Source organism: Neomonachus schauinslandi, chromosome 6 (assembly GCF_002201575.2).
Source record: "Neomonachus schauinslandi chromosome 6, ASM220157v2, whole genome shotgun sequence".
NCBI classification, from domain to species: domain Eukaryota; kingdom Metazoa; phylum Chordata; class Mammalia; order Carnivora; family Phocidae; genus Neomonachus; species Neomonachus schauinslandi.
Window position 1 is genome coordinate 14917381 of NC_058408.1, and position 18865 is coordinate 14936245.

The 18865-nt window shown below is 40.4% G+C and overlaps 1 pseudogene; it reads right to left on the reverse strand.

The window, feature by feature from the left end:
- Nucleotides 1–265: 265 nt before the first annotated feature.
- LOC123325128 lies at nucleotides 266–350 on the reverse strand (annotated as a pseudogene).
- Nucleotides 351–18865: the final 18515 nt, after the last annotated feature.

Below are 18865 nucleotides of genomic sequence, written 5' to 3' on the forward strand. Positions count from 1 at the left end.
ATTTAGTTAAAACTCATAAGATATTTTTTTTCTCTGTTTCTAAAAAAATTGAGCAGATTCCTTACTGGTCAAAGCAAAAAAATCCATAGGGTGCTTGGGTGGCTCATTCTGTTGAGTGGCCAACTCTTGGTTTCAGCTCAGGTCATGATACCAGGGTCTTGAGATCGAGCCCTGCTTTGGGCTCCCTGTTAAGCGCTAAGTATGCTTGAGATTCTCTCTCTCCCTCTGCCCTTCCCCCTGCTCATGCACTCCCTCTTTCTCTAAAATAAATATATAAAATCTTTTTTAATTAGCAATAATCGTGCCTCAGATAAACCTCATTGACTACAATACTGCCACTGTGCAAAGCTAAGTAAAATCTTTTTTAAAAGAGCAAAAGAATCAATAATACAGTAATACAGTAAGAAATGGACTTTGTTATTTAACAATCATTGAATAGAGTAGTGAAAAAGACATGTTGCTTGAAGCATTTGGAGTTTGGAGTTCACAGTCTGCTGTGGGGACAACACAAGGCAACTGTGATATAATTAGGTAAGCACAATTATTTATTTATACCAGATAGAATTAAAAAAATATTTATTTACTCACTTCCATTCTTATACTCCTCCGTTCCACGAATATTTGATATAACGCACACATGCACACACACACTTTTACAAAGGTAGAGGCAGATAACTGACACAGTTGAAGGGAAGGAAACATAAGGCAGTAAATATTAACAAAACCAGGGATCCAAGTGCACACAGAAAGTGTACCATTTGGGTTCATGCAGTTGTAGTTACTAGAGATGGTCAGAAAAATTGTTCCGTAAGCTCCCCAGAATCCAAAGCAAAGAAGAAACCAGAGTCATTTACAAGGTTAAATGGCCCAGGGGGCGGAGCAAGATGACGGAGGAGTGGGAGACCTGGATTTCCTCTGGTCTCAGGAATTCAGCTGGATAGGGATCAAACCATTCTGAACACCTACAAACTCAACAGGAGATCAAAGAAGAGAATAGCAACAACTCTCTCATCAGAAAAGCGACCACTTTCTGGAAGGTAGGACATGCGGAGAAGGGAATCCAAGGCGATATTCAGGAGGATAGACGGAGGGGGAGGGGCCTCCGTCGGCTGCTTCTGGCAAGTGATAGAGCCGCGGAGCACAAAATCGGAACTTTTAGAAGTCGGCTCCACTGAGGGATGTCACTCCAGTGGCTAAGTGGGGGGTGGAACCCACGTGGGACAGTGTGGTCTCAGGACCCTCGGGGTCACAGAAAGACCGGGGGTGCCTGAGTGTGGCAGAGCTCCCAGGTAACGGAGCAGGGAAGCCGGCTGCAGAGACGGAGCCCAGGCGCGGGCTCTCAGCTCGGGGTTGCCATAAACCGTGATCCGCGGCACAGTCAGGCCACTGCTCCTCCTGTGGGACCCAACAAGCGGCAGATCCGGGGAGACTCCCCTTCCTCTCCCAGGAGGAGCGGCACGGGAGTGCACTGCAGGGATCTGCTGGGTTTGGAGACTCCACAGAGTCGGGTGCCAGAGATAGAAACGCTCGGTCACAGGCCAGGTGAGCACGGAGTGCGGCCGGGGACCGGGGATACGGGAGTGACTGACTGCTTTTCTCTGGGGGTGCACTGAGGAGCGGGGCCCCGAGTTCCCGGCTCCTCTGGGGCGGAGATTGGGAGTCCGCCATTTTCACTCTCCGCCTCCAAAGCTGCACGGAAAGCTCGCAGGGAACAAAAGCCCCGGAGAGCAACCCGAGCAGATTACTTAGCCCAGACCGGGCAAGGGCGGGGCAATTCTGCCTCCAGCAAAGACATTTGGGAACCACGGCAACAGGCCCCTCCCCCAGAAGATCAGCGAGAACAGCCAGCCAAGACCGAGCTTACTGATCAATGAGAACGGCAAAACGCCAGCACTAGGGGAATACTGCACATAGAATTCATGGCTTTTTTACCATGATTCTTTGGTCCTTCAAAGTCAATTTTTTTTAACTGTCTTTTTATTTTTTGACTTTTTTTCCCTTTTTCAACCAACATCTTATCAATCCCTTTTTTAAAAAATATTTTTTCTTTTTCATTTTTAGAGTCATATTCTATCCCTTCATAGTAGTTACCCTTATTTTTGGTATATATATATATATATATAAGTTTTTCTATCTTTAAAATTTCGAGATACAGTTTCTTCTAACAGATCAAAATATACCCTAAATCTCTACTGTATGGCTTTGTTCTAGTCTCCTGCCTGATCACATTCTCTCTTTTTTTTTTTAAATCCTCTTCTTTCTTTTTTCAACCAACTTCTTATCAATTCCTTTTATAAAATCTTTTATAATTTTCATCTTTACAGTCATATTCCATTCTTTCATTGTATTAACCCTTATTTTTGTACATATATAAGTTTTTCTTTCTTTAAAATTTTGGGAGGCACTTTCTTCTAACAGACCAAAATACACCCAAAGTCTTGTGTGTGGTGCTGATCTATGCACCAGCCTGATCATATTTGATCATATTCTGTTTTTTTTTGTTTGTTTGTTTTTATCTTTTTCTTTCCCTTTCTTTTCCAATGGTTTCAGGTCTTTTCTGATTTGTTTAGTGTATATTTTCTGGGGACGTTGTTACCTGTTAGCATTTTGTTCTCTCATTCATCTATTCTCCTCTGGACAAAATGACAAGATGGAAAAAATCACCTCAACAAAAAGAATAAGAAGCAGTATTGACTGCCAGGGACCTAATCAATACGGACATAAGTAAGATGTCGGACCTAGAGTTCAGGATGATGATTTTAAAGATACTAGCTGGGCTTGAAAAAAGCATGGAACTTATTAGAGAAACCCTTTCTGGAGAAATAAAAGAACTAAAATCTAACCAAGTAGAAATCAAAAAGGCTATTAATGAGGTGCAATCAAAAATGGAGGCTCTAACTGCTAGGATAAATGAGGCAGAAGAGAGAATTAGTAATATAGAAGACCAAATGATGGAAAAAAAGAAGCCGAGAAAAAGAGAGATAAACAACTACTGGACCATGAGGGCAGAATTCGAGAGATAAGCAATACCATAAGATGAAACAACATTAGAATAATTGGGATCCCAGAAAGAAGAAAGAGAGAGAGGGGCAGAAGGTATATTGGAGCAAATTATAGCAGAGAACTTCCCTAATTTGGGGAAGGAAACAGGCATCAAAATCCAGGAGGCACAGAGAACCCCTCTCAAAATCAATAATAATAGGTCAACACCCCAACATCTAATAGTAAAACTTATGGGTCCCAGAGACAAAGAGAAAATCCTGAAAGCAGCTCGGGAGAAGAGATATGTAACCTACAAGGGTAGAAACATTAGATTGGCAACAGACCTATCCACAGAGACCTGGCAGGCCAGAAAGGACTGGCAGGATATATTCAGAGCACTAAATGAGAAAAATATGCAGCCAAGAATACTATATCCAGCTAGGCTGTCATTGAAACTAGAAGGAGAGATCAAAACCTTCCAGACAAACAAAAACTAAAGGAATTTGCAAACACGAAACCAGCCCTCCAAGAAATATTGAAAGGGGTCCTCTAAGCAAAGAAAGAGCCTAAAAGCAACATAGACCAGAAAGGAACACAGACAATATACAGTAACAGTCACCTGACAGGCAATACAATGGCACTAAACTCATATCTTTCAATAGTTACCCTGAATGTAAATGGGCTAAATGCCCCAATTAAAAGACACAGGTTATCAGATTGGATTAATAAACAAGACCCATCGATATGCTGTCTGCAAGAGACTCATTTTAGACCCAAAGACACCCCCAGATTGAAAGTAAGGGGGTGGAAAACCATTTACCATGCTAATGGACACCAAAAGAAAGCTGGGGTGGCGATCCTTATATCAGACAAATTAGATTTTAAACCAAAGACTGTAATAAGAGATGAGGAAGGACACTATATCCTACTTAAAGGGTCTATCCAACAAGAAGATCTAACAATTGTAAATATCTATGCCCCTAACATGGGAGCAGCCAATTATATAAGGCAATTAAAAACAAAAGCAAAGAAACACATCGACAACAATACAATAATAGTGGGGGACTTTAACATCCCCCTCACTGAAATGGACAGATCATCTAAGCAGAAGATCAACAAGGAAATAAAGACTCTAAATGACACACTGGACCAAATGGACTTCACAGACATATTCAGAACATTCCATCCCAAAGCAACAGAATACACATTTTCTCTAGTGCCCATGGAACATTCTCCAGAATAGATCACATCCTAGGTCACAAATCAGGTCTCAACCGGTACCAAAAGATTGGGATCATCCCCTGCAAATTTTCAGGCCACAATGCTTTGAAACTAGTACTCAATCACAAGAGGAAAGTTGGAAAGAACTCATATACATGGAGGCTAAAGAGCATCCTACTAAAGAATGAATGGGTCAACCAGGAAATTAAAGAAGAATTTAAAAAATTCATGGAATGAAAATGAAAACACAACTGTTCAAAATCTTTGGGATGTAGCAAAGGCAGTCCTAAGAGGAAAGTATATAGCAATACGAGCCTTTCTCAAGAAATAAGAAAGGTTTCAAATACACAACCTAACCCTACACCTAAAGGAGCTGGAAAAAGAACAGCAAATAAAGCCTACACCCAACAGGAGAAGAGAAATAATAAAGATCAGAGCAGATATCAATGAAATAGAAACCAAAAGAACAGTAGAACAGATCAATGAAACTAGGAGCTGGTTCTTTGAAAGAATTAACAAGATTGATAAACCCCCGGCCAGACTTATCAAAAAGAAAAGAGAAATGACCCAAATCAACAAAATCATGAATGAAAGAGGAGCGATCACAACCAACACCAAAGAAATACAAACAATTATAAGAACATATTATGAGCCACTCTATGCCAGCAAATTAGATAACCTGGAAGAAATGGATGCATTCCTAGAGATGTATCAACTACCAAAACTGAACCAGGAAGAAATAGGAAACCTGAACAGACCTATAACCACTAAGGAAATTGAAGCAGTCATCAAAAATCTCCCAAAAAACAAAAGCCCAGGGCCAGATGGCTTCCTAGGGGAATTCTACCAAACATTTAAAGAAGAATTAATACCTATTCTTCTGAAACTGTTCCAAAAAATAGAAATGGAAGGAAAACTTCCAAACTCGTTTTATGAGGCCAGCATTACCTTGATCCCAAAACCAGACAAAGACCCCATCCAAAAGGAGAATTACAGACCAATATCCTTGATGAACATGGATGCAAAAATTCTCACCAAAATACTAGCCAATAGGATCCAACAGTACATTAAAAGGATTATTCACCACAACCAAGTGGGATTTATCCCTGGGCTGCAAGGTTGGTTCAACATCCGCAAATCAATCAATGTGATATGACACATTAACAAAAGAAAGAACAAGAACCATATGATCTTCTCAATAGATGCAAAAAAAGCATTTGACAAAGTACAGCATTGTTTCTTGATCAAAACTCTTCAGAGTATAGGGATACAGGGTTCATACCTCAATATCATAAAAGCCATCTATGAAAAACCCACAGCAAATATCATTCTCAATGGGGAAGAACTGAGAGCTTTCCCCCTAAGGTCAGGAACATGGCAGGGATGTCCACTATCACCACTGCTATTCAACATAGGATTAGAAGTCCTAGCCACAGCAAGCAGACAACAAAAAGAAAAAAAAGGCATCCAAATCGGCAAAGAAGTCGTCAAACTCTCACTCTTTGCAGATGGTATGATACTTTATGTGGAAAACCCAAAAGACTTCACCCCAAAACTGCTAGGACTCATACAGGAATTCAGTAAAGTGGCAGGATATAAAATCAATGCACAGAAGTCAGGGCCATTCCTATACACCAACCACAAGACAGAAGAAAGAGAAATTAAAGAGTCGATCCCATTTACAATTGCACCCAAAACCATCAGATACCTAGGAATAAATCTAACCAAAGAGGCAAAGGATCTGTACTCAGAAAACTATAAAATACTCATGAAAGAAATTGAGGAAGACACAAAGAAATGGAAAAAGACTCCATGCTCATGGATTGGAAGAAAAAATATTGTGAAGATGTCAATGCTATCTAGAGCAATCTACGCATTCAATGCAATCCCCATCAAAATACCATCCACTTTTTTCAAAGAAATGGAACAAATCATCCTAAAATTTGTATGGAACCAGAAAAGACCCCGAATAGCCAGAGGGATATTGAAAAAGAAAAGCAAAGCTGGCGGCATCACAATTCCAGACTTCCAGCTGTATTACAAAGCTGTCATCATCAAGACAGTATGGTACTGGCACAAAAACAGACACATAGACCAATGGAACAGAATAGAGAGCCCAGAAATGGACCCTCAACTCTATGGTCAACTCATCTTCGACAAAGCAGGAAAGAATGTCCAATGGAACAAAGACAGTCTCTTCAACAAATGGTGTTGGGAAAATTGGACCTCCACATGCAGAAGAATGAAACTGGACCATTTCCTTACACCACACTCAAAAATACACTCAAAATGGTTGAAAGACCTCAATGTGAGACAGGAGTCCATCAAAATCCTAAAGGAGAACACAGGCAGCAACCTCTTTGACCTCAGCCGCAGCAACTTCTTCCTAGAAACATCACCAAAGGCAAGGGAAGCAAGGGCAAAAATGAACTATTGGGACTTCATCAAGATAAAAAGCTTTTGCACAGCAAAAGAAACAGTCAACAAAGCCAAGAGACAACTGACAGAATGGGAGAAGATATTTGCAAATGACATATCAGATAAAGGGCTAGTATCCAAAATCTATAAAGAACTTATTAAACTCAACACCCAAAGAACAAAGGATCCAATCAAGAAATCGGCAGAAGACATGAACAGATATTTTTGCAAAGAAGACATCCAAATGGCCAACAGACACATGAAAAAGTGCTCAACATCGCTTGGCATCAGAGAAATCCAAATCAAAAACTCAATGAGACACCACTTCACACCAGTCAGAATGGCTAAAATTAACAAGTCAGGAAATGACAGATGTTGGCAGGGATGCAGAGAAAGGGGAACCCTCCTACACTGTTGGTGGGAATGCAAGCTGGTGCAGCCACTCTGGAAAACAGTATGGAGGTTCTTCAAAAAGTTGAAAATAGAGCTACCATAGGATCCAGCAATTGCACTACTGCATATTTACCCCAAAGATACAAACGTAGGGATCTGAAGGGGTACATGCACCCCGATGTTTATAGCAGCAATGTCCACAATAGCCAAATTGTGGAAAGAGCCAAGATGTCCATGGACAGATGAATGGATAAAGAAGATGTGGTATATACACACACACACACACACACACACACACACACACACACACACTGGAATATTATACAGCCATCAAAAGGAATGAAATCTTGCCATTTGCAACGACGTGGATGGAACTGGAGAGTGTTATGCTTAGTGAAATAAGTCAATCAGAGAAAAACATGTATCATATGACCTCACTGATATGAGGAATTCTTAATCTCAGGAAACAAACTGAGGGTTGTTGGAGTGTTGGGGGGTTGGAGGGATGGGGCGGCTGGGTGACAGACATTGGAGACGGTATGTGCTATGGTGAGCACTGTGAATTTTGCAAGACTGTTGAATCACAGACCTGTACCTCTGAAACAAATAATACATATATGTTAAAAAAAAAAAAAAAAAGAAGATAGCAGGAGGGGAAGAATGAAGGGGGGAAATCGGAGGGGGAGACGAACCATGAGAGACGATGGACTCTGAAAAACAAACTGAGGGTTCTAGAGGGGAGGGGGGTGGGAGGATGGGTCAGCCTGGTGATGGGTATTAAAGAGGGCACATTCTGCATGGAGCACTGGGTGTTATACGTAAATAATGAATCATGGAACACTACATCAAAAACTAATGATGTAATGTGTGGTGATTAACATAACATAATAAGAAAAAAAAATTAAAAAAAAAAGACAAGGTTAAATGGCCCAAGGACACGGCCCTATTTCAATGATGTCATATGTAGGCACCATTTTTTTGGGCACTTATATTTCTCAATGGATTCTCCCCCCAAAATAAGACAGAAGAGTGAAGTAACTTTATCCTGGACCCACACTGAGTAAGTTGCAGGGTGGACCCCCGTGTGACCTGCTCTACTGTCCTCTCCCCTGACCTGGCCCCCATGTGACCTACTGTACTGCCTTCTCCTCTAAGGCTTATTGTCCCACAAGACCTACATGGGAAACTGTGCTCTGAGTCACTCTAAGGTCCTATCTTAGAGGCATTTTCGAAATGCCATGGAAACATAGAGGAGGAAATATTTCTGCCTGTATATGTGAGCAGAGGCAGTAAATTTATAGCAACATTGGCCTATATGTACTTTTAAATAATTTGTCTGTTTTTAGAAAAGTTTTTACAATCACTCGATTCCTTCCTGGTTGTCTTCTTCTAGATATGCAACCATCATATGTGTCATTTCTTTTCCTTCCTAAATCTTCTAATGATTCTAGAAGATATAATGTTGATTACTGAGATTGGCTCGCAGTTCTAATATTAAAAAATAATCTACAACGCTCAGAAAATATTTAGAAACATGCCAAAATTTGGCTGCACATGTCATATTTCCTTAATCAATAGGCTAAAGATAAACGTGCTATTTCAGAGCTGTGTTTGAAGGCTGGTAATCAGTAAAACATTATTTTTTATGAGTTGCATAAATGCTTTGTGGTGTTACTGAAATATCTTAATTGCTTTTATGAATGTATTTAATGAGTTCCATTTAAAATGTGATGTTATTTACCTTATGGGATTAAATGACTCACTCCATCCAGACACCGTGCAAACCCAAAGGAACTGCTTTTTGTCTGCAGTGCAGGGTGAACCAGAAAGCTCTAAATCCAACTGTTAGTTGCTCTGCTCTGCCTGGGTGAGCTCCGTGCTGTACCCACAGGAGATCTGGGCTGGGGACTCTCTGTCCAGGAGCTTCTGGTCTGGTATCCAGGCTTAATTGAATAACAGCAGGGGCTTCAGCTAGAAGAGATGAGATGGCCGGTCAAGATGGCTACAAGGTCAAGAAACAGCCTCAGAGGAAGCAATGTTTGTGTCACAGAGTCGCTGGAAGATCAGTTTCCAACAGTTAGTGTGTTACTGAGAAGAGTTTTGTTATCTTGTGGACAGAGAAAGAGGAGGACAAGAGGAACACCTACTGCGTTAGAACCCTGATGATCGGTGTAGCTCAGAGTAGAAGCTCTTATTTTTCTTTCTAGCCCTTTTTAGTTCCTTTGCTTTTCTTCTCTCGTCTCTGATTTTAAACTTTGTTTATTACACTTTGGTCTAAGCAGTAATAATAGCTAATTCTAATGAGCACCTACTATGCGCTATACATGGTACTAAACACTTTTATGTGATTATTTCACCTCATTGTCCCAGCAAACTCTATGAGGTAGATGCTATTATTATTATTATTATTCCACTTTTATGCATGAACAAACAAAGGCTCGGTGACTTTGCTTAAGGTTATGCAAGTATCGACTGCAAGAGGTAAGATTTATTTAGCTATTCATTTTTGTGGAGAAAAGGGAATTTTACTTCAGGATCATTGCATAAAAACAGTAAAAATTGACATTGTGAGTTAAGCAGGGATTTGTGTTCAATAGGATGGTTGTGTTTTAAAGCTGGCAAAGGAAAATGACTGCTCTTTGGTATTAAGGAAATCCATTCAGAGTTTAATATTATTCTTTAATCTAATGAGAAAATAGTCAATGTTGAGAGTAGCCAAAGCACACCTCCCCCCTGCCCTAGATTGGGATTTTCTAGTCCGTTTTCATGAATTAGCAGCAGATACTGCTCATTCTCATTCCCATGGTAAAATGGAAAAATTAATTGTACCCCCAAAACTTCTTGGAATAATGGGATAAAATGATTTTTTTAAAGATTTTATTTATTTATTTGAGAGAGAGTGAGAGAGAGAAAGAGCACAAGATGGGGGAGCGGGAGAGGGAGAAGCAGACTCCCTGCTGAGCAGGGAGCCCGATGCGGGACTCGATCCCGGGACTCCAGGATCATGACCTGAGCCGAAGGCAGTCGCTTAACCAACTGAGCTACCCAGGTGCCCTAAAATGATTTTTAATGAAAAAAATTAAGATAATTATTTTATGACTCAAATAAGCAAATGCAATATCATGAGATTAAACTGGAGTGGAGGGAATCCAGTGAATCTCACAAGTAGGTGTCAATCACCTATATTTGTAAATAAGTAAAGAAATGTTACTTTATCAGAGTTAGAATTCCTGTTGATAAGCAATTTGGTGGGAAGAAAACATGGGTGAGAATACTGAGAATAGAGGAGAGGAGGAAGGTCGGCAGGAGGGGGTAAGGCAGGGCATTCTTAGGGGAAGTGGCCAGTAAAATTTCCACTATGGTGAACATTTTAAGACTTTAAAGAATTTCTTTCTGGGGTGAGTGGAAGAGATGAGTAGGCAGAGTACAGAGAATTTTCAGGGCAGTGAAAATACCCTGGAAGATATTATAATGAGAAACATATGCTACATTTGTCCAAACCCATAGAATGTACAATACCAAGAGTGAACTTTAATGTAAACTATGGACTAGGGTTGATTATAATGTGTCAGGATAGGCTTATGTGCCATTCAGGTGACAGTGATAAGGGGGAGGCTGTTCATGTGTGGGCACAGAGAGTATATAGGAAATGTCTGTACCTCCTTCTCAGTATTGATGTAAAACTAAAACTACTTTTAAAAAATAAAGTTTTTTAAAAAGTAGATGAAAAATAGAAAGTTAAAAAGTCAGATTGTCTTATTGATTGAAAGAATTCTTTACAGATTCTACATATAAGTCCTTTGATTCATCTGTCATGTGTTCATTCTGCCTACCTCCTACCAAATAATCTATTATTATTTATTGACTATTCCTTAGTAGACACTTTAGTAGATCTAATAGTGTCCTCCCAAATTCATGTCCCCCTCGTGCCTCAGAATGTGACATTATTTGGAAATAAGGTCTTTGCCGATGTAATTCATTAAGGGTCTCAAGAGAAATCATCTTCAGTATAAGGTGGGACCTAAATTCAATGACTAGTGTCCTGATAAAAGAGGCAAGTACACAGAAAGAAACACAAAGAAGACCACATGAAGAGAAAGGCAGATATTGGCTTTATGTTGCCAGAAGCCAAAAACACCAGGAAGCACCAGAAGCTGGAAGAAGCCAAGAAAGATTCTTCCCAGAGCCTTCAGCAGGTGCATGGTCCTGCCGACATCTTAATTTTGGACTTTAGGCTTTCCAAACCAAGAGAAGAACTTTCTTTTCTTTTTAGCCACCAAGTTTGTGTTAATTTGTGTAGTCGCTCTAGGAAACTGATGCAGACACTCTTCCTGGAGACTGGCTACTAAAGTGAATAATATACAGTACTCGTCTTTAAGAGGTTGAAAGAGTGATGTTACAAGATAAACAGGCAGCTATTTGTCGAAAGCACCTGCGACGTTTTTATAGAATTAACAATGACTGAGCGTATTTTTAAAAGGATGGCTAGGCATTGCGTGGTCAGCTGTGGGAGGTGGGGAGGAAGAATCAGAGAGGCAAGATACAGCATCTGCAGCAAAGTTGTGGCACCAGAAGAGAACCTGGTAGGGAGGGAGAGTGGGAATCTCACCGAGGCCAGAGCCAAAAAGAGGTCGGGTAGGAAATAAAGTTGGAGAAGGTAGGAGGTGTAGATAATTTGAATGGCCTTGTGTGCTGTGCTGAAGAGTCTTTTGTTTTACTCTGTAGGCAATGTAGAGCAAACCAAGATCTGAAAGATGGAAAACGATATGATCAGACATCAGTACAGTGGAGTGATTAAGAACACAGGTGCCTGGACCCAAACCCTGGCTCTGCTGCTTATTAGGTAAGTACACGTGGGCAAGTTTCTTATTATCGGACTGTAATCTGTAAAACAGAGACAACAGTTCCCTGGCAAAGCGCTAGGGTGAGGAGGGTGAGGGGTAAGTGAATTCAACAGGCGTCATCTTTAGAACAATGTCTGGAATCTACGAGGCACTTAACGCTAGTCATTATCATCTGCTGCCCATTTCATTACTAGAAAGTTCATTCTGGCAGCAATGTGCAAATCCCAAAGCAGAGAAAACAGAAGGTAGTAGCATTCGCTTAAGCAAAAGCCTGAACAACGTAGTGAGAAGGAAGCAGAGTTTTGTGGAGATGTTTCTTGAATAGAATCAAAGGGTTGTATCGATCAATGTGATGTGAAGAATTAGGAAAGAAAAGATGTTGGCTCAGAGATTTCTTCCTTGATGATCAGTAAATACTGATGCCGTTAGCAGTGAGCGGGAATACAGTGCAAGTGATGGGGGTCTGGAGAGGTAGGGCAGGGGACAGGGAAATACATTTGATTGTAGACATGGTTAAGTTTCAGGTGACTGTGACATCCAGGTGGGGAAGCTTAGAAGGCAGTTTAGAAGGCATTCTAAAAGAAAGGGAATGGATGAAAATTCTTAAAGTTATGTTTCTTAAAGGGAGCTCCTCTGGACGATGCTTGATGAGAATCATCTGGTGCTCTTATTAAAAATGCAGATTCAGGGCGCCTGAGTGGCTCAGTCGGTTAAGCGGCTGCCTTCGGCTCAGGTCATGATCCCAGGGTCCTGGGATCGAGCCCCGCATGGGGCTCCCTACTTGGCGGAGAGCCTGCTTCTCCCTCTCCCTCTGTCTGCCGCTCTGCCTACTTGTGCTCTCTATCTCTGTTAAATAAATAAATAAAAATCTTTAAAAAAACTAAATAAAATAAAAATAAAAATGCAGATTCTTAGATCCCACTCAAATCCTACTGAATAGAAATACCTGGCAAGCAGTTCTTGAAGAGTTGCATTTTAAGGACTCTTCCTAGGTGATGCTTATGCATATAAGAATAGTTTCTGGGAAACCTATAAGCCTCCAGTTTTGGCTGTTGATTAGAATCATCTTAGGAACTTTTAAAAGTACAGAGATACTGATGCACGGACTCATCCTCAAAGAGATTCTGATTTAATTGGGCTAGGATGGGGCCACAGCTTCAACTTGTTTAAAAAGTACCCCAAGTGATTCTAATCTGTAGACAGGAACTAGAAGGAGAAAAAAAGAATACTCGAGAAGGCAGAAGATCTGAAGATCAGAAAAAGGATTCATAAAAGACAGAAATGAAGATATCTGGACGTTAACTGTGCAAAGGTTTTTTTTTTTTTAAGATTTTATTTATTTGAGAGAGAGAGAGAGAGAGAGTGCGTGCACACAAGCAGGCAGAGCGGCAGGCAGAGGGAGAAGCAGGCTCCCCGCTGAACAGGGAGCCCGATGCAGGACTCGATCCCAGGACCCCGGGATCATGACCTGAGCTGAAGGCAGAAGCTTAACCGACTGAGCCACCCAGGCGCCTCCCCCCACCTTTTCTTAAAGTAGGAATAGGTAGCATTACTACATTCAATAGAGATTTTGGCAGAAGAGAAACAGAACTGAAAATAGTCTAGTGGATTTGACCGATAGGCGATCAGTGATGATTTAGGGAAGGTATTTTCAATGGAGTGGGATAGAGATCGAAACGAGAGAAAGGGGGTGCCTGCGTGGCTCAGTCGGTTAAGCATCTGCCTTCTGCTCAGGTGTGTCCTGGGATCTAGCCCAGTGTCAGGCTCCCTGCTTAGCAGGGGAGTCTGCCCCTCCTCCAGCTTCCTCCCCCCACCCCCCACCCAAGGTTTCTCTCTCTCTCAAATTAAAAACAAAACATGAGAGAAAGGCTTGAGGACATGGAGACAAAGAGCTCAGACTACTTTCACAAAGTTTTTGTTTTTTTTGTTTTTAAGATTTTATTTATTTATTTGCTAGAGAGAGAGAGAGAGAGAGAGAGAGAGTACAAGCAGAGGGAGTGGCAGGCAGAGAGAGAAGTAGGCTCCCCGCCGAGTAAGGAGCCCGATGTGGTACTCGATCCCAGGACCCCAGGATCATGACCTGAGCCGAAGGCAGACGCTCAACCGACTGAGCCACCCAGGCGTCCCCTACTTTCACAAAGTTTGAAGAGAGCTGGAACACAGCTTACAGCAAGAGCAAGGCTAATGCCATCTTTCCCTTTCTCTTTTTCCTCTCTCTATATGAATGAATTAAAATATTGAGAATATTTGTAGCTGAAAAAGAAAATACCAGAGGAAAAGATAATTTTTTTAAAAAGATTTTATTTATTTGAGAGAAAGAGAGCGCATAGGCAGGGGGAGGGGCAGAGGAAGAGGGAGAAGCAGACTCCCCTCTGAGCAGGGAGCCCCGGGGCAGGACTCTATCCCAGGAGCCTGGGATCATGACCTGAGCTGAAGGCAGATGCTTAACTGACGGAGACACCCAGGCGCCCCTAAAATGAAAATCTTAGGTATATTTCCAGAAGTAGTCTGAAGAGGAGAAATTCAGAGTTTTGTATGTAAAGAGGAAAGACATGGTCTGTCCCTGAGAACAAGAGGTAAGGATGAAGGAAGGGGTAGTCAGTGGGGATGGGAGCATATTTACCATCGTCCACTGTGAAAGAGGGCTTTGGAGGACGAGGGAGGGCTTGAGGGAATGCTAATTGTTTGCATGGGGAATTATAGAGGAAATGACCAATATAAACACTCTTGGATGGTGTTCAGAAGTCCCACTGGGATATGAAGTCCTAGATTTATAGTGGCAGCAAACCAGATAGCCTAGTGAGTCTCTCCAGCAACTGCTGGCAGTTCATACATGGGAAATACAAGGCTGCATCTGGGTTGGGACTGGCAGGGGTAAAATGAAAGAACGAAAGTGATGAGACTGTTAGAGCACCGGAATTCATATAATGACTTTATGGTGTGGGTAGGAGTGTGGAGTGAAGAGGCTAGTCTGGGATAATGAAGGATGATGCAAGGATTCATGGTTCTTCATGAGGTCTTGCTGTACTTTACTAAAAGTGAGGGAGTGAGAAAGAGGTGGGAAAAATCAAGGTTGTAAGCTGTAAGTGGGATTTCTTGGTTTAAGATTTCAGAGTAGGGAAGGTGTTGGTGACCACAATACCCTCGGTTTAGTGAAGACCGTGAGTTGCTGATTGTAGCACAATAATAAACTAGGGTGAGAGAGGGAGGGAGTCCAGAAGCCTGGGTTCTTCATGAACTTGCATAGTGATTTGAGTTGTGAGATGGCAGTGATGAATTTGATAAAGTCTAGGGTGTAGCCCAGGTTTGTAGCCTCTGAAGAGAGACCATCCTGGGTTGGAATCCTAATTCTTATCCTTTACCACCAGGGTAATGTTGGGCAGGTTATTTCTGTGATCCTCGACTTTTTCATTTATAAAAACAGAGATAACAGCTGTCTCTTAGTGAATTTTGAATTTTATTTCTATTTCTGGCCTCTCTTATCCCTTCCTTGAGACAATGAGCAAAAAGCTTGGCTACTTGAGAAGGAGGGGATGTGAAGGGAAAGTAAATTTTGTGGAAGAGTAATCGGTATTTTGGAAAGGCCCCCCCCATATGTATATACATATATGTGACCTATAAATTGTCTTTCTGAAATTAGTGCACTCTCAAATCTCTTACCTAAGCTAGTCCTGAAAAATAGTGATGAAAATTCTAGACCAAGTTGGTTGGTGTACCATTTTGTAGCTCTAGTAATTGAGGGGCTGGGATTCCAAAGAGAAAATGAGAGAGAAATTATTGGAATTAGCCTAAGTAACAGCTGATTTTGCTTAGTTCCTACATAGAATGCAAAACTTCTACAGCTTGTTGATTAGTGAATATGCTTTTGGAGAGATTGTATATAATACAATGAAGGGGTACTTGTATGATATGGATATTTCATAGATATAGGCCCTTTCGTAGATAGGCCCATTGCCCTTTTTTTAAAAAAAAAAAAAAAAACTTCATTATTTACTTGAAAGTAGATGTTTCTTCCTTTTTAAAAAGCTTCATAGAATGCAATTGTCACAAATGGTTTTAAAATTCAAGCCTAAAGTGCTTAAGATCAAACTCGTTTAAAATTCTTTCAATGTTCAAAACATGTTTCAGACTAATTAATGACTTGAAGTGTAACTGAACTGCATATTTGACTCCAGACTTCTTTTCTACATTAACAAATCTCAGAAGAGAAAAACAGAATTCCTGTGTTCTTTCTGCAAAATACACATGCCGCTGCATTGTATCAAACAATCGGGGCACTATTCACGTTGTATTCTTTCTAAAAGGTACTCTTCAGGCACAATTCTAGACTCCTGCTATGTGAGAGAAGAAACAACACCAAGAAATTAAGGATAAGGAAATTGTGGTATAAAAAATCAGAACAAGAATATTGAAATCTAAATAAGGATCGAAATCACATTCTTCTAAATTTGGGTAGGAAACGGTAAAACCAATCCAAAAGAAGATTTGCAATGTAAACTGCAGAAGTCACAGAAATCCTAAGTATTTTCGAAAGTAGCTTGTTAAGATCAGGAAGAGGTAAAAGTAGAGATGAATGAAGATGTAATTAAATCACCACCTACTAATGGTGGAACCAAAAGAACTTTAGTTTTGCTCCTAACTTTGACAAGTTAGAAAGCAATGTTAAAGAATGTTTTGAGACTTATATTATTCAAAATGAGTGACTGAGCACACGGAGTGCCCCCTAATATTAAAAATGTTGCGGGGGCGGGGCGCCTGCCTCACTCAGTCATAGAGCATAGAGCATGTGATTCTTGATCTCAGGGTTGTGAGTTCGAGCCCCACTATGGGTGTAGAGATGACTTAAAAAAATGTTGGTAAGATGACCAAAAATCAACACCACAACCATGCTGAAACACAAAGGGGGAATCTTCATGCCAAAAGCAAGGAGAGAAAATTATAGATGGTAAGGAGATTGTTCCAGATTGAAGAAATAAATCAGAGTGGAAAGCTCAATGGAACCTTAATGCCAACAAAGGTAGAAGTAGCACCTGGAGCAGGACAGGGCAGAGAGGCGATCCACAGGCTGATGAGTTCCAGCTACACTACTTGATTGATCCTGGCAGCATCCCCCTTTCCTTTTCCTTAGCCAGGGAAAAATGACAGAGACAGAGGTTAGGTATGGGAGCTTGAGACAAACAGACTGAAAGGCTGGTCAGAAGGGGAAGAACACGAAACATTGGCACCTGCAAAACCAGTAACTAAAACATCTCCTTGACCTTTTCTCTCTAAATATGCAGAAATACGAACTAGCCTTCAGTCTCATGTCTTTTCAGTCAGGTTGCCCACAAAGAAATTGCAGACTATCTAATTGACAATCTGTATAAAAGCCTGCATTCAGGACTCCTCAAACGTTGGAGGAAAACTCAACACTTGAGAGAGGAGAGATTCAAAATAGAGAAAGTTTCTAACAGAGTTTGCACTATAAGCGTGACTTTAGAAAAACCATAATAAGTATCCATGGAAAGATTAATATCAGAGCAAAAGACAGGACAATTGAACTACCAAGAGAGATGGAAGTAAAATTAAATTTTACCATTGAAACAAAGAGCTGGCTGGATTAGCCCAATGGACATAGCCAAAGGTGCCTCTTGTAAACTAGAAGATGAACAAAGAATTATCCCAAATGTAGTACAAATACATGAAGAGAAATACATCTGAAATATGTGGGATAAATACATTACTTTTAATAATTTGTCTAATAAAATGTCCAGAGGAAAAAGGCAGAGACTATAGAATAGAGAAACCATCCAAACTACAGGCAGATGATGATGTCCCAGGATGACAGCAAAATAAGAATTTTCAAATTGAAAGGGTTAACTATGTCTAGCAGCAAAAACTAACAATGACTCCATATTCCAGGCTCCACATTGGGAAACTGCAGAAAGAAAAAATTGTAAAACTCTGAAGATGGGAGTGGGGGGAAACCCGATTACCTACAAAGGCACAATAACCAGTTCGATATTGGGTTTCTTATCAGCAAAACTGGATGCAGAAGGATGTGGAACATTGGAGATCTTGGGACAAAGAATTTTAACGCAGGATCTATACCAAATAAAAATATCACTCAAATATGGGAATGAGTTAAAGACATTTTCAACTAGGAACTCAGAAATTTAACCATTCATGGACATCCTGTGAAAAATAAGCCATTGCTTCAGCAGGAAGATAAATGTGTGGGGGGTGATAAATGGAATGGACAAAGGAATATTGAGTTGCTTTAGTAAAACTCAGGGATGTGTCCATGTCAATGTCGACCATTAGTTTAAAATGCAATTTGGAACTCATTCAAAATGACACACCCATGTTAGAGGGAAGACGATAAATGGAACAAGTAAAACTATGCTGAAATCCTTGACTTTTAGAAAAAAGATTCTGATGAACTCTACATATTTTGAAGAAAATCATAAGGAGGTAATCATTATATGAATATGAATTATTTTTTAAGAGTATGAATTAAATGTATAATTTTTTCATCAATGAGTAAAGAAAATGGATCAGGAAAACTGTTCAACCCATTTAAAGGCAGAAACAGGGATAAATAGTAGCATAAATAAGTAAGCCCTAAAATATCAGAAATAATAACATTTAATCCATGGACTAAGCTCACATATTAAAATACAGACACTGATTGGCTTTTTTCCCCTAAGTTTTTGTTGAATTCTAACATATATGCAAAGTGTACCAATCATAAGTGTTTTATGCAAATTGAACATGTTTTCACAAATTGAACATACCAAGTAGCCAGCATCAAAATCAAGAAACGGAACATTTATAAACCTTCAAAAACATCCCCTCTTCCCCCCCGCCCCCCACCTACCCCTTTAACCCTCCTTCCATTCAGGGTTTACCTCTTCTAGGGAAACCACTATATTGACTTTTGTCATAATACATTAGTCTTCCCTGGTTTTGAATTTTATGTAAATACAATCTATGTTATGTTTTATTTCATGGATGGCTCTGTCACT